This window comes from Hemitrygon akajei, unplaced genomic scaffold (assembly GCF_048418815.1).
Source record: "Hemitrygon akajei unplaced genomic scaffold, sHemAka1.3 Scf000048, whole genome shotgun sequence".
Lineage (NCBI taxonomy): Eukaryota > Metazoa > Chordata > Chondrichthyes > Myliobatiformes > Dasyatidae > Hemitrygon > Hemitrygon akajei.
The window spans coordinates 5,773,866-5,791,017 of NW_027331934.1; the positions used below are offsets into that span (position 1 = coordinate 5,773,866).

A 17,152-nucleotide genomic window follows, 5' to 3' on the forward strand; every position below is an offset into this window, starting at 1 on the left:
AAAGAGATAATAAAGTTGTTTGCACCATTAGGGATAAACAGAGAGGAAGAGGTGGAAAGTTTCTTGAATGCATCTGTTTTATTGCTAGGAGCATTGTAAGAAAGGTGGATGAGCTTAGAGTATGGATTGATAACTGGAAATATGATGTTGTATCTATTAGTGAAACATGGTTGCAGGAGGGGTGTGATTGGCAACTAAATATTCCTGGATTTCGTTGCTTCTGGTGTGATAGAATCAGAAGGGCAAGAGGGGGAGGTGTTGCAATGCTTGTCTGAGAAAATATTACAGCGGTGCTTTGACAGGATAGATTACAGGGCTAATTTAGAGAGCCCATTTGGGTGGAATTGAGGAATGGGGAAGGTATAGTAACACTTATAGGGGTGTATTATAAACCACCTGATTGGGAGCGAGAAATGGAGAAGGAGATTTGTAAGGAGATAGCAGATATTTGTAGTAAGCACAATGTTGTGATTGTGGGAGATTTTAATTCTCAACACATAGAAACATAGAAAATAGGTGCAGGAGTAGGCCATTCGGCCCTTCAAGCCTGCACCGCCATTCAGTATGATCATGCCTGATCATCCAACTCAGAATCCTGTACCTGCTTTCTCTCCATACCCCCGATCCCTTTAGCCACAAGGGCCATATCTAACTCCCTCTTAAATATAGCCAATGAACCGGCCTCAACTGTTTCCTGTGGCAGAGAATTCCACAGATTCACCACTCTGTGTGTGAAGAAGTTTTTCCTCATCTTGGTCCTAAAAGGCTTCGCCTTTATCCTTAAACTGTGACCCCTCGTTCTGGACTCCCCCAACATCGGAAACAATCTTCCTGCATCTAGCCTGTCCAATCCCTTTAGAATTTTATACGTTTCAATAAGATCCCCCCTCAATCTTCTAAATTCCAGCGAGTATAAGCCTAGTCGATCCAGTCTTTCTTCATATGAAAGTCCTGCCATCCCAGGAATTAATCTGTTGAACCTTCTTTGTACTCCCTCTATGGCAAGAATGTCTTTCCTCAGATTAGGGAACCAAAACTGCAAACAGTACGCCAGCTGTGGCCTCACCACGGCCTTGTACAACAGCAGTAGAACCACCCTGCTCCTGTACTCAAATCCTCTTGCTACGAATGCCAACATACCATTTGCTTTTTTCACTGCCTGCTGTACCTGCATGCCCACTTTCAATGACTGGTATACAATGACAGCCAGGTCTCGTTGCACCTCCCCTTTTCCTAATCGGCCATTCAGATAATAATCTGTTTTCCTGTTCTTGCAACCAAAGTGAATAACCTTACATTTATCCACATTAAATTGCATCTGCCATGAATTTGCCTACTCACCTAACATATCCAAGTCACCCTGCATCCTCTTAGCTTCCTCACAGCTAACACTGCCGCCCAGCTTCGTGTCATCCGCAAACTTGGAGACGCTGCATTTAATTCCCTCGTCTAAATCATTAATATATATTGTAAACAACTGGGTTCCCAGCACTGAGCCTTGCGGTACCCCACTGGTGACTGCCTGCCAATCTGAAAAGGTCCTGTTTACTCCCACTCTTTGCTTCCTGTTTGCGAACCAATTCTCTATCCATATCAATACCATACCCCCAATACCGTGTGCTTTAAGTTTACACACTAATCTCCTGTGTGGGACCTTGTCAAAAGCCTTTTGAAAATCCAAATATACCACATCCACTTGTTCTCCCCTATCCATTCTACTAGTTACATCCTCAAAAAATTCTGTAAGATTCGCCAGACATAATTTTCCTTTCACAAATCCATGCTGATGTTGTCCGATTATTTCACCTCTTTCCAAATGTGCTGTTATCACATCTTTCACAACCAACTCTAGCATTTTCCCCACCACCGATGTCAGGCTAACCAGTCTATAATTCCCCGGTTTCACACTCCCTCCTTTTTTAAAAAAGTGAGGTTACATTAGCCACCCTCCAATCCTCAGGAACTAATCCAGAATCTAAGGAGTTTTGAAAAATTATCACTAATGCATCCACTATTTCTTGGGCTACTCTGGGATGCAGACCATCTGGCCCTGGGGATTTATCTGCCTTTCATCCCTTCAATTTACCTAACACCACTTCCCTACTAACATGTATTACCCTCAGTTCCTCCATCTCACTAGACCCTCGGTCCTCTACTATTTCCAGAAGATTATTTATGTCCTCCTTAGTGAAGACAGAACTAAAGTCGTTATTCAATTGGTCTGCCATGTCCTTGTTCCCTATGATCAATTCACCTGTTTCTAACTGTAAGTGACCTATATTTGTCAACCAATTTTTTTCTTTTCACTTATCTATAAAAGCTTTTACAGTCAGTTTTTATGTTCCCTGCCAGCTTTCTCTCATAATCTTTTTTCCCTTTCCTAATTAATCCCATTGTCCTCCTCTGCTAGACACTGAATTTCCTCCAGTCCTCAGGTGTGCCACTTTTTCTGGCTAATTAATATGTTTCTTCTTTGGACTTGATACTATCCCTAATTTCCCTTGTCAGACACGGGTGCACTACCTTCCCTGGTTTATTCTTTTGCCAAACTGGGGTGAACACTTGTTGTAGTTCATCCATGCAATCTTTAAATGCTTGCCATTGCATAGGAATGCTGAGGGACCAACCAGAGAGCAGGCCATTCTACATTGGGTATTGAGCAATGAGGAAGGGTTAGTTAGCAATCTTGTCGTGCGAGGCCCCTTGGGTAAGAGTGACCATAATAAGGTGGAATTCTTCATTAAGATGGAGAGTGTCATAGTTAATTCAGAAACAAAGGTTCTGAACTTAAAGAAGGGTAACTTTGAAGGTATAAGATGTGAATTAGCTAAGATAGACTGGCAAATGATACTTAAAGGGTTGACGGTGGATATGCAATGGCAAGCACTTAAAGATCACATGGATGAACTACAACAATTGTTCATCCCAGTTTGGAAAAGAATAAACCAGGGAAGGTAGTGCACCCGTGGCTGACAAGGGAAATTAGGGATAGTATCAAGTCCAAAGAAGAAACATATAAATTAGCAAAAAAAAAAAAGCGGCACACCTGAGGACTGGGAGAAATTCAGAGACCAGCAGAGGAGGACAATGGGCTTAATTAGGAAAGGGAAAAAAGATTATGAGAGAAAGCTGGCAGGGAACATTAAAAACTGACTGTAAAAGCTTTTACAGATATGTGAATAGAAAAAGATTTGTCAAGACAAATGTAAGGACCTTTACAGTCAGAAACAGGTGAATTGATCATAGGGAACAAAGACATGGCAGACCAATTGAATAACTGCTTTGGTTCTGTCTTCACTAAGGAGGACATAAATAATCCTCCGGAAATAGTAAGGGACCGAGGGTCTCGTGAGATGGAGGAACTGAGGTATAGGTAAATTGAAGGGATTAAAGGCAGATAAATCCACAGGGCCAGATAGTCTGCATCCCAGAGTAGCCCAAGAAATAGTGGATGCATTAGTGATATTTTTTCAAAACTCCTTAGATTCTGAATTGGTTCCTGAGGATTGGAGGGTGGCTAATGTAACCCCACTTTTTAAAAAAGGAGGGAGAGAGAAACTGGGGAATTATAGTCCGGTTAGTCTGATGTCAGTGGTGGGGAAAATGCTGGAGTCGGTTATCAAAGATGTGATAACAGCACATTTGGAAAGAGGTGAAATCATCGGACAAAGTCAGCATGGATTTGTGAAAGGAAAGTCTTGTCTGACGAATCTGTTACGTACCCTTGTCACGTGACTGGGGTTGAAGTTATACTGGACTTGAGGTAATGGTCTTGTGATGGTGGAGTGATGTCATATTCCCGCCAGTAGAGGTCATTGACAGGTTTTTTTTACAGGGTATAAAAGGAAGACCCACCCTGTCAGGTGGGGCAGTTCGTGGCTAGATTTGCCAAGATGACTTCATGTCACTGCGTGATTTAATGTGATGACGCAGTTTAGTTGAAAAATGAAGTTTTATCTAATGCCTAAAGTTTAAAAGTTCATTGCCAGCGGTTTCTTTGCTGGTGGAGAGTGAAGATAAGAATGTGGAAGATAAAGATCGAGGAGAATCGATTTTTGACGGTGGAAAGATCCACCTTGTGTGATCCTCATTCGGAAGGATTTCGTTGACTGTCCTCGTGTTAATCTCCGCTGGGATAGCGGGAGATTGAGAATAGTGTGGAAGGAAGGTCAGTGCCTTTAAGCCGTTATATTTCATAAAATTCTTCGTGGGAAAGTTCGACGCCGGGGATAGAAGGACAACGACGTGGAAGAGAATTTAAATCGCCTTAAAAAGTCTCTCCTTTTAAATGGACTGTGAGCTTTTGAACTTTCGGCATACCGCTTTAAAGAACTGTTATTTTTCAATACCGCTTTAAGAACTGTTTGAACTGCAACGCTATTAAGAACTGTGAATCTGCCGCACAGCAGCTGAATTCCGGTTAAGCTAATATTTGTTTACTTTTGGGGGGTTTGTTTCAGTGTTTAATAAACGTGTTATTTGTTATAAAAACCCTTGCCTAACTCATATATATTTACTGTTGCTTGAATACGTAACATAAATATGGGGGCTGCGTCCGGGATTGGATCGTTTGAGTTTAAATGCTTGTTAACTTTTGAATCGGTGTTTTGGTAACGGTGAATGCTCGATTCTTTTGTTTGATTGGCTTGTGAGTGGTATTCGGCAAGGATGAATATTGATGAGTTTCTGGATTCGCCAGCCGCGGATTTGTTAGAGAAGGCGAAAAAAACTGAAGTATCTGAGATTGCTAGTAGATTGCAACTTAAAGGTATTTTGAAGACTACATCAAAGGCTGTAATACAGAGAAAAATCGCATCACACTTTGTGGCTTCGGGTGATTTTGATGAATCGATTTTAGAATTGTTTCCAATAAGTAATCTGGAGATACAGTTGCAAATTGAACAAATGAAGGTGGATCAAAGTAAAGCAGAATTGGAGCTTTATAAATTGGAAACTGAACAGAAAGAGAGAGAGTTTGAATATGCAATGGCAAATTTAAGGTCTGGGAATCAGTCTTCTGATTCTAAAAAACCGTTTGTTGCTAGCCAAGAAATTAAATTGGTCCCTCCATTTAGTGAAACAGAAGTGGAAAGATATTTTCAACATTTTGAAACTATTGCTCGGATATCAGACTGGCCGAAAGATAAATGGCCAGTGTTGTTACAGAGTGTAATTAAAGGCAAAGCACAGCAAGTTTACACAGCTTTAACTGCTGCGCAAGCATGAGATTATGATATTGTGAAAACACATATTCTCAAAGCGTACGAATTAGTCCCAGAAGCTTATAGGGAAAGATTCAGGAGTTTGAAAAAGTCTGTGGAAAAGACTTATGTGGAATTTGCCTATGATAAAGCTATGTGTTTTGAGAGATCGGTTTCTTCTAAAAATTTAAATGGGGACTATGATACATTGAGAGAGCTGATTTTAATGGAGGAATTTAAAAGAAGCATTCCTGTTGAAGTAAGGACCTACTTACTTACTTACAGTATCAGAGGGATACTGATAAATTGCAGGACTGTGCGAGTTTAGCTGATGAGTATGTTTTAATCCATAAGAATAAATTTCCTCAGGGTAGAATTTTTAAGAGGAAAAATAATATGGAGTCTCATAGTAAATCAGAAATTAAATCAGAGGTTAATGAGAGAGGTAAGGATGAAGGAAAACCTGTGAAGGAAAGACAGTTTGGTCTTATTTGTAACTATTGTAAGAAGCTTGGCCATGTAATAGCTAACTGTTTCAAATTGAAAAAGAAAGAGAAGTAAGCAGTTCCAGATGCTTGTGTGCAACATACTGAAACACCTGTAAAGTTACATGGTTTGGTAAACACAAATGAGGATTTGTTAGAGTCTGACCAAGTTAGAAAGGGATATGATCATTTTATAACTGAAGGGTTATAAAGAAGGATCTACTCTACTCTGGTGCCAATAAAAATCCTTAGGGATACTGGAGCTTCTCAATCACTGATGTTAGACAATGTGTTGAAGTTTAATGAAGAGAGTGATACTGGTGAGGTGAATTACATCAGAGATGTTGGAAGTGATTTTATGCCTGTACATTTACATAAAGTAAATTTAAAGTCAGGGTTAGTTACAGGATTTGTTAAAGTAGGATTACAGCATAGCTTACCTGTGAAGGGTATTTCTTTCTTGTTAGGTAATGACTTGGCAGGTGGACAAGTTTTTCCTGAAGTACATTTGACAATGGAGTCAGAGGAACCAGAGATGAATTCTAACACAGATTCTTCTTGTGTTGTGACTAGAGCTATGGCTAAAAAAATTGATGTGCAGAATGAGGTTGTTACTCATGACTGTTCAACTCAGGATTCGAGTTTTGAGGATGTGTCAGAGACTTTCTTACCTTCGTTGTTTGAACAAGATTCTGGGAGTAAGTCTGACTATGAAGATTTATCTCTGTCTCGGAAGGAGATGATAGCAGAGCAGAATAGAGATCCTGAGATTTAAAAATTAAGGGAACAAGCTTTACTAGGTAGTGAAATTGAGAAGGTGTCAGTAGGATATTACTTGGAAAAAGGAGGGTTGATGAGGAAGTGGAGGTCGCCTACAATTCCTGCAAGTGAGGAATGGAATGTTGTTTATCAGGTGGTTGTTCCTAAAGTTTATCGGAATGAGATTTTGACTTTAGCTCATAGTGTGCCTTTAGGTGGACATCAAGGGGTAAGGAAAACTGTGGACAAGATTTTAAAACATTTTTACTGGCCTGGTCTAAGAAAAGATGTGGCCATGTTTTGTAAGACGTGCCCTACTTGTCAAATTGTGGGTAAACCAAATCAGGTTACACCAGTAGTTCCATTGCAACCTATTCCAGCATTCGGTGAACCGTTTTCTAAAGTTATTGTAGATTGTGTTGGTCCATTACCAAAGACAAAAACTGGTTATCAGTATTTGTTGACTATCATGTGTACTTCGTCTAGGTTTCCAGAGGCAGTACCACTTAGGAATATAAAAGCTAAAACTGTGACGAAGGCTCTTATAAAATTCTTTACTTATTTTGGATTGCCTAAGGAAATACAAACTGATCAAGGCAGTAATTTTATGTCTGGATTGTTTCAACAGATAGTTTATAAATTGGGAGCTAAGCAAATCACTTCGTCTGCATACCATCCAGAATCGCAAGGTGCCTTGGAGAGTTTTCATTCTACCCTCAAGAATATGATTAGGACATATTGTGTGGAAAATGAAAGTGACTGGGATGAGAGTATAAACTTACTTTTATTTGCAGTAAGGGAATCGGTACAGGAATCTTTAGGTTTTAGTCCATTTGAACTTGTGTTTGGGCATAGAGTTAGAGGACCTTTAGCTTTATTGAAAGAACAGTGGATTAGTAAGGAGGTACACACTAATTTGTTGGACTATGTTTTGAAATTTAAGGACAGGTTACATAAAGCTTGTAGCTTAGCCAAGGAAAATTTAAAGTTGGCTCAGGGGAAAATGAAAACTTGGTATGATAAAGAAGCTAGGATGAGGATGTTTAAGCCTGGAGATAAGGTGTTGGTTCTTTTCCCAGTGCAGACAAATCCTTTACAAGCTAGATTTCATGGTCCTTATGAAATTGTGTCTAGAATCAATGATGTGGATTACGTAATAAAAACTCCAGATCGTAGAAGGTCAACACAACTTTGCCACATAAATATGATTAAACCATATTTTGGGAAACAATCTGATACTGTGACTGTTGTGGTTAGTGAGAATGAGTTTGATTTAACTGGGAACATGATAGATGATTCATCTGACTTTCATTCTAAATCTAACATTGTTTCTGTTAGGTTACCTAATTCGACCATTCTGGAAAATATGGATGAGAAATTAGCACATTTACAGCTAGAGCAGAAACATCAGATGAAGGAATTGATTTTTACGTATAAGGATTTGTTTCCAGATGTTCCGAGAAGGACTACTATAGCTTCACATGATGTAGATGTTGGAGATGCCAAACCTATTAAACAACATCCATATAGGATGAACATGGAAAAATGTGAACTTGCTGAGAAAGAAATTGAATACATGTTAGAGAATGATATTATTAGACTTTCTAACTCAAATTGGAGTTCGCCATGTGTTATGGTGCCAAAACCTGATGGTAGTATTAGGTTTTGTATGGACTATAGGAAGGTGAATGCTGTAACGAAAACAGATACATATCCAATTCCTAGAGTAGATGATTGTGTAGATAAGGTTGGAAAAGCAAAGTTCCTTACAAAGATTGATTTATTGAAAGGGTATTGGTGTGTTCCATTAACGGACAGAGGTAGAGATTTCTGCATTTGTAACTCCATCTGGGTTATATGAGTATAATGTTCTTCCATTTGAGATGAAGAATGCCCCAGGTACTTTCCAGAGGATGATTAATTCTGTGATTCAGGGATTGAAAGATACTGATGCTTATATTGATGATTTAGTGACAGGAAATGATACTTGGGAAACACACATAATTGTGGTGGAGAAATTGTTTGAAAAGCTTTCAAAAGCTAACTTGACTATTAATTTAGCCAAGAGTGAATTTGGACATGCCACTGTGACTTACCTTGGTTATGTTGTAGGTCAAGGTAAGGTAGCTCCTGTTCAGGCAAATGTTCAGGCAATTTTAGAGATTCCCACTCCAACGGGAAAAAAAAACTCTCAGAAGATTTTTGGGAATGGTAGGATATTATCGAAAATTTTGTAAGAATTTTGCTAATGTTGCCCTTCCATTAACTAACCTTCTGCAGAAGAATGTGAAGTTTGTGTGGACAGTGCCTTGTCAGGAAGCATTTGAAAAATTGAAAACAATGATATGTCAACAACCTGTGCTTAAGGCACCTGACTTTGGAAAAACCTTTTCATTAGCTGTAGATGCTAATGATGAGGCTGCGGGAGCAGTATTGATGCAAAGGAATGAGGGTGATGAGGTTGATCATCCAGTAGCATACTTTTCTAAGAAATTTAATAAGCATCAAAGAAACTATTCAACAATAGAGAAAGAATTGTTATCTCTTGTTTTAGCTTTGGAATATTTTGAGGTATATGTTGGTACAACTCAAAAACCACTTATTGTTTACACTGATCATAATCCGTTAGTTTCTCTGAGTAAGATGAAAAACAAAAACAGAAGATTATTAAATTGGGGTTTGATGTTACAAGAGTACAATATTGTGATAACTCACGTTAAAGGTAAAGATAATGTGGTTGCTGATTGTCTATCTCTATGTTGAATGTACAATGTAATTTTTTTTTGAGTGTTTTTTTTAATTGTAACACTCCTACTGTATTGTATATTGTGTATGTTATATAATTTATACATTTGTTTTTCTTGTAAGTAATTGTTAAAATTTTTGTTCTTGTAAGACCAAAAATGTTTTTTTTGGAGGGAGGTGTTACGTACCCATGTCACGTGACTGGGGTTGAAGTTATACTGGACTTGAGGTAATGGTTTTGTGATGGTGGAGTGACGTCATTTTCCCGCCAGTAGAGGTCATGTGACAGGTTTTTTTAACAGGGTATAAAAGGAAGACCCACCCTGTCAGGTGGGGCAGTTCGTGGCTAGATTTGCCAAGATGACTTCATGTCACTGCGTGATTTAATATGATGACGCAGTTTAGTTGAAAAATGAAGTTTTATCTAATGCCTAAAGTTTAAAGGGTCATTGCCAGCGGTTTCTTTGCTGGTGGAGAGTGAAGATAAGAATCTGGAAGATAAAGATCGAGGAGAATCGATTTTCGACGGTGGAAAGTTCGACCTTGTGTGATCCTCATTTGGAAGGATTTCGTTGACTGTTCTCGTGTTAATCTCTGCTGGGATAGCGGGAGATTGAGAATAGTGTGGAAGGAAGGTCAGTGCCTTTAAGCCGTTATATTTCATAAAATTCTTCGTGGGAAAGTTCGATGCTGGGGATAGAAGGACAACGACGTGGAAGAGAATTTAAATCGCCTTAAAAAGTCTCTCCTTTTAAATGGACTGTGAGCTTTTGAACTTTCGGCATACCGCTTTAAAGAACTGTTTTTTTTTCAATACCGCTTTAAGAACTGTTTGAACTGCAATGCTATTAAGAACTGTGAATCTGCCGCACAGCAGCTGAATTCCGGTTAAGCTAATGTTTGTTTACTTTTGGGGGGTTTGTTTTCAGTGTTTAATAAACGTGTTATTTGTTATAAAAACCCTTGCCTAACTCATATATATTTATTGTTGCCTGAATACGTAACAAATCGTATAGAATTTTTTGAAGATGTAACTAGTAGAGTGGATACGGGAGAGCCAGTAGATGTGGTATATTTAGATTTTCAAAAGGCTATTGACAAGGTCCCACACAGGAGATTAGTGTGTAAACATAAAGCACATGGTATTGGGGGTATGGTATTGATGTGGATAGAGAATTGGTTGGCAGACAGGAAGCAAAGAGTGGGAGTAAACGGGACCTTTTCTGAATGGCAGGCAGTGACTAGTAGGGTACCGTAAGGCTCAGTGCTGGCACATCAGTTGTTTACAATATATATTAATGATTAGATGAGGAGATATCTGACAGAAGAAAAATGAAGACAACTTGTTAATAAAAAACTACAATATAATACACTCCAGACATATAGTACAGAAAAAGTAATTATGAGAACTAAACAGAAATATTACAAATTAGGTGAAAGATCACATAAAATTCTTGCTTGGCAGTTGAAAACAGAACAGGCTTCTAAAACAATAAATGCAATTAGAACAAGTGTAAATAAGATTACTTATAAACCTTTAGAAATTAATGAAACTTTAAAAAAAATTTATACTGAACTGTATCAATCAGAATCACAAAATAAGATTGCTGAGATAGATAAATTTTTATCACAAATAACCCTTCCAAAATTAAATTTGGAAGAACAGAAATGATTAGATAGGCCCTTTATATTAAAAGAGGTTGAAGAAGCTTTAGGATCACTTCAGAGTAATAAATCTCCAGGAGAAGATGGTTTTCCTCCTGAATTTTATAAAAAAAAAGATTTATTAATTCCTCCTTTTATGGAATTAATATACCAAGTGGAAAGAATGCATAAACTCCCACAATCTTTTTTAACAGTGATCATAACTGTATTGCCAAAAAAAACAGGGATCCTTTAAAACCAACATCATATAGGCCTATTTCTTTGTTGAATACAGATTATAAAATAATCGCAAAAATTTTATCTAATAGAATATCTAAATATTTACCAAAATTAATACATATGGATCAAACAGGTTTTATTAAAAACAGACAATCAATGGATAATATAACCCGGTTACTTAGTATAATTCATTTGGCACAAAAAAGAGAGGAAATGAGTGTGGCAGTTGCTTTGGGTGCAGAAAAAGCATTTGATAGATTGGAATGGGATTTTTTATTTAAGGTATTGGAAAAATATGAGTTAGAAAAATCTTTTATACAATGGATTAAAACCTTAAATACTAATCCTCAAGCTAAAGTAGCTACAAATGGTCAGATTTCAACACCATTTTGCTTAACGAGGTCAACTAGACGAGGCTGCCCATTATCACCTGCTTTATTTGTATTGGCAATAGAACCATTAGCTGAATTAATTAGAACAGATTCAGACATTGGGGGCTTTAGAGTTAATCAAGAATAATATAAGATTAATTTATTTGCTGATAATGTTTTGATTTATTTAACAAACCCATTGCAATCTTTGCAAAGATTATCTTTTAAATTGGAAGAATATGGGAAAGTATCAGGGTATAAAGTACATAAGAACATAAGAGATAGGAGCAGGAGTAGGCCAATCGGCCCCTCAAGCCTGCTCCGCCATTCAACAAGATCATGGCTGATCCAATCTTAACTCTAGTTTTCACCGAATCCCACAAGGCAACAGTGCCAATCAACAGGGCACCATGCCGCCCATTTTATTTTATTATTCATCCCGCCCAAACCCATGTGATCACCCGGGGAAAAAAAAAACAAGTTGCCAATTGAGGAGAAAAAATCTGGAAAATTCCTCTCCGACCCATCCAGGCTATCGAAAACTGGTCCAAGAGATCACATGGCTGATCTAAACCTAGCCTCATGTCCACTTACCTGCTCGCTCACCATATCCCCTAATGCCATTTTTATCCAGGAAAATGTCTATCTCCGTTTTGAATTTATTGAGTGTAGTAGCTTCCACAGCTCTCTGGGGCAGTAAATTCCACAGCCCCACTACCCTCTGAGTGAAGAAATTTCTCCGCATCTCAGTCCTGGAATGGCATCCCCTTATTTTAAGATTATGCCCCCTAGTCCTAGTTTCACCCATCATTGGGAACATTCTCCCCGCATCCACCCGATCAAGCCCCTTCACAATCTTATATGTTTCAATAAGATCGCCTCTCATTCTTCGGAACTCCAATGAGTAGAGTCCCAATCTACTTAACCTCTAATCATACATCAACCCACCCATCCCCTGAATTAACCTAGTGAACCTTCTCTGCACTGCCTCGAGAGCCAGTATGTCCTTTCTTAAATATGGACACCAGAACTGCACGCAGTACTCCAGGTGTCGTCTCACCAATACCCGGTACAACTGCAGTAAGACCTCCCTGTTCTTATACTCCATCCCCCTAGCAATAAAAGCCAGCATTCCATTGGCCTTCTTGACCACCTGCTGCACTTGCATACTAACTTTTTGTGTTTCCTGCACCAGGACCCCCAGATCCCTTTGCACAGAAGCACTTTCCAGTTTCTCTCCATTTAGATAATAACTTGCTCTATTATTTTTCCTGCCAAAGTGCAAGACCTCACACTTGTCAGTATTATATTTCATCTGCCAAATGTCTGCCCAATCACTCAGCCTATCTATGTCCCCCTGCAGGGTTTCAATGTCCTCCGCACTCATTACACTCCCTCCCATCTTTGTGTCATCAGCAAACTTCGATACGTTGCACTTAGTCCCTTTCTCCAAATCATTAATATAGATTGTAAAGAGTTGGGGTCCCAACACCGACCCCTGCGGAACACCACTAGTCACCAACTGCCAGTCTGAGAATAAACCATTTATCCCAACTCTCTGTTTTCTGTTAGAAAGCCAATCCTCCACCCATGCCAGAGTATTATCCCCAATCCCATGATTTTTTACTTTAAGTAATAATCTTTGGTGTGGCACCTTGTCAAATGCCTTTTGGAAGTCCAAATACACCACATCCACTGGTTCCCCTTTATCTACCATATATGTTATGTCCTCAAAGAACTCCAACAAATTTGTCAAACATGACTTCCCTTTTGTAAAGCCATGCTGACTTTGTCCTATTAAGCTATGTTTATCCAAATGCCTTGTTACTGTTTCCTTAATTATCGATTCCAACATTTTGCCAACCACAGATGTTAGGCTAACTGGCCTATAATTCCCCGCCTTCTGACTATTGCCCTTTTTAAATAAAGGAGTTACATTAGCATTTTTCCAATCTGCCGGGCCACTGCCGAGTCCAGCGAGTTTTGAAAAATTATCACTAATGCATCCACAATCCCGAACGCCACTTCCCTTAAGACCCTAGGATGCAAGCCATCTGGTCCAGGGGATTTATCCACCTTCAGTCCCATTAATTTATCAAGTACCATTTCCTTGGTGATTTGAATCATAGTTAGCTTCTCTCCCCCTCGAGCCCCCTGTTTATCGAGTGTTGGGATAATTTGAGTGTCCTCTACTGTAAAAACTGATACAAAATATTTGTTCAGCGTTTCCGCCATCTCCATGTCCCCTACCATTAATTTCCTGGTCTCATCTTCTAGGGGACCAACATTTACTTTAGCCAGCATTTTTCTTTTTATGTAACTATAAAAACTCTTACTATCTGCTTTTATGTTTATCGCCAATTTACTTTCATAATCTATCTTCCCCTTCTTAATCAATCTTTTTGTTATTTGCTGCTGATCTTTAAAAGCTTCTCGATCTTCAATCTTCCCACTAGATTTAGCTACCTTATATAACTTTCTTTTTAGTCGTATACTTTGCTTTATTTCTTTACTTAGCCATGGATAACTATTTTTTCTTTTACACACTTTTTTCTTCAGTGGAATATATTTTTCTTGATAGTTGTAAAATAACTCCTTAAATATACACCACTGATCAAGTACCGATCTACCCTTTAATCTATTTTCCCAATCCATCTTAAGCAATTCCGCTCTCATACCATCATTGTCTCCTTTATTTAAGCTCAGTACGCTTGTTTGAGATCCAACCCTCTCATCCTCTAATTGAATATGGAATTCGACCTTGCTATGGTCACTCATTCCAAGAGGATCCTTTACTAGGACATTTTTTTATTAGTCCTGTCTCATTACACAGGACCAGATCTAAGACTGCTTGCCCCCTTGTTGGCTCAGTAACGTATTGTTCAAGGAACCCATCCCGAATACACTCAATAAACTCTTCTTCAAGGCTGCTGTGTCCCACTTGATTAGTCCAGTCAATATGAAAGATAAAATCCCCCATAATTATAGCTGTTCCCTTATTACAAGCCCCAACTATTTCCTGATTTATGCTCCGACCAACTGAGTTACAGCTGTTTGGAGGCCTATAGACTACTCCCACCACTGCTCTTTTCCCTTTACTATTTCTTATTTCTACCCAAATTGTTTCGTTATCCTGATCCTTTGAGCCAATATCATTTTGCTTTATTGCAGTGATTTCTTGCTTTATTAACATAGCCACCCCACCTCCTTTTCCTTCTTGCCTGTCTCTCCTAATTGTCGAATACCGTTGTATGTTTAATTCCCAGTCCTGGTCACCCTGCAGCCATGTTTCCGTAATTGCCACAATATCATAACCATACGTAATTATTTGTACCATCAACTCATCAATTTTATTCCTAATACTACGTGCATTCAAATAAAGGACTTTCAAATATGTTTGACACTTATTTCCTACCTTTTCCTTTTGTACAACTTTACGCTTATCTCCGTACATTCTTTCCCCTCCTGACACACTCTGTCTTTTTATTCCTCCACTTTTACCTACATCTATTACCTTCTCCATTGTCTTTTTAATTATTTGCTCTCTAGAATCCTCCCCCCCACTAGTTAGTTTAAAGACCTCTCTGCAGCCCTAGTTATATGATTCACCAGGACACTAATCCCAGCCCGGTTCAGGTGAAGCCCGTCCCTCCGGAACAGTTCTCTCCTGTCCCAGTACTGGTGCCAGTGTCCCAAGAAGCAAACCCCACTTCTCCCACACCAGTCTTTGAGCCACGCGTTTAACTCCCTAATTTTATTTAACCTAGCCAAATTTGCTCGTGGCTCAGGTAATAATCCAGAGATTATTACCCCTGAGGTTCTGTTTTTTAATTTGACCCCTAGCTGCTCATATTCCTGTAACAGAACCTTCTTCCTTGTCCTATCTATGTCATTGGTACCGATGTGTATTAAGACAACTGGATCCTCCCCCTCCCACTGCAAGTTTCTCTCCAGCCCAGAAGAGATGTCCTTAACCCTGGCACCAGGCAGGCAACATAGCCTTCGGGACTCTCGCTCTCGGTTGCAGAGAACCCTATCTATCCCCCTGACGATGCTGTCCCCTATTACTACAACATTTCTATTGACTCCCCCCTCTGGAATGGCCCCCCACTCCATGGTGCTATGGGCAGGTTGCTCATCCTCCCCACAGTCCCCGCTCCTGCCCTCACAGGGAGTTAAAGCCTCGAATCTGTTGGACAAGAGCAAGGCCTGCATCTCTTCCAGCCCTACCTCCTGGATTCCCCTACTTGCCTCACTCATAGCCACACCATCCTGTGCTTGACTGCAATCTACATTAGTTAATCTATTAGGTGTGGCTATCTCCTGGTACACAGAGTCCAGGTAACTCTCCCCCTCCCTGATGTGTCGCAGTGTCTGAAGCTCGGACTGCAGCTCATCAATATGAAGCTGGATTTCCTCGAGCAACAAACACTTGCTGCAAATGTAGTCGCCGTGTCCCTCAATGGGGTCCACCGGTTCCCACATCTCGCAGCAGTAACACATCACCTGCTCCATGCTATATAGTTAATTTAATGTACTAGTATTAGTTATGCAAGAACCCTTTGCCCCAATACAGCTAACTATCACACTATTTAACAATACTTTTAAAGTCATATGTGTAAAAGGAAGCAGGACTACTTACCAATACTTACCAAGCAACTAGCTGTGAGAGCTCTGCAGCTCCGGTCTTCCTCGCCTCGCCCGGTTCCACCAAAGCCCGTTGAGCCAAAGCCCTTAGGCCTCCACTCTACTCCCGGCTCACTCCACTGCCCGCAACGACGCTGCCCGCTGTATCTGGCTGTGTTCCTTTTAAATCTCCCGCACTTCACTGCCCGACGTCACACGCCTGCACAGTCCCGCCTCTCTCAACTCAGATGAAAACCGGTAAAATTCAAAATGGCTTCCGCCTCACTCTTGCTCCGATTCTCAGAAGTCCTTCTCCGAAAATCTGAAAGGAGTGAAATTTTACCCCTTACCAAAGGAAATTATAATCAATGTTGATTAGTAACTCAATTTCGATGGTCAATAAACGGGATAAAATATTTAGGTATTAGAGTTGATAATGATGTAAAAAATTTATATAAACAAAATTATTTGCCATTATTAAAAAAAAGAGGATCTTGATAAATGGATGATGTTACCAATAACATTAATAGGTACAGTTAATGCTGTAAAAATGAATATATTCCCTAGATTGCAATATTTATTTCAAACTTTACCAATACAATTACCTCAGAAGTTTTTTCAAGAACTGAATAAATATGTAAGGAAATTTCTTTGGAAAGGAAAGATGTCAAGAATATCATTGGAAAAATTGACATGTAAATTTGATTTAGGAGGGTTACAACTTCCAAATTTTAAGAATTATTATAAAGCAAATCAACTTAGATTTATTGCGTCTTTTTTTGATGAAGAAAAACCGGCATGGATTAGAATAGAATTAGATAAGATAGGAGAAAATATACCAGAAGATTATATATGTAAATGGATACAGGAAAAAAAGAATCTCCTATATTAAGACACTTGATTGATTTATGGAATAAGGTAACTATGGACGATGAGATAAAGAAATCTTTATTAGCAAAAAGAACTTTAATTCAAAATAGGCTTATTCCTTTTAGAATAGATAATAAACTTTTACATAATTGGTTCCAAAAGGGGATTAAATATATAGGTGATTGTTTTGAAGGAGGTATATTGATGTTGT

The 17,152-nt window shown here is 39.1% G+C and overlaps 1 protein-coding gene across 1 annotated transcript in view; it reads right to left on the bottom strand.

The window, feature by feature from the left end:
• LOC140720938 (uncharacterized) overlaps positions 1–17,152 on the bottom strand; it is a 37,153-nt gene that overhangs the window by 5,251 nt on the left and 14,750 nt on the right. The window contains exons 4-5 of the mRNA XM_073035789.1: positions 16,098–16,393; positions 1,342–1,449 (exon numbers count right to left, since the gene is read on the bottom strand). The gene's annotated coding sequence lies outside the window, so the exon portion shown is untranslated. The remainder of the gene's footprint in view (positions 1–1,341; positions 1,450–16,097; positions 16,394–17,152) is intronic.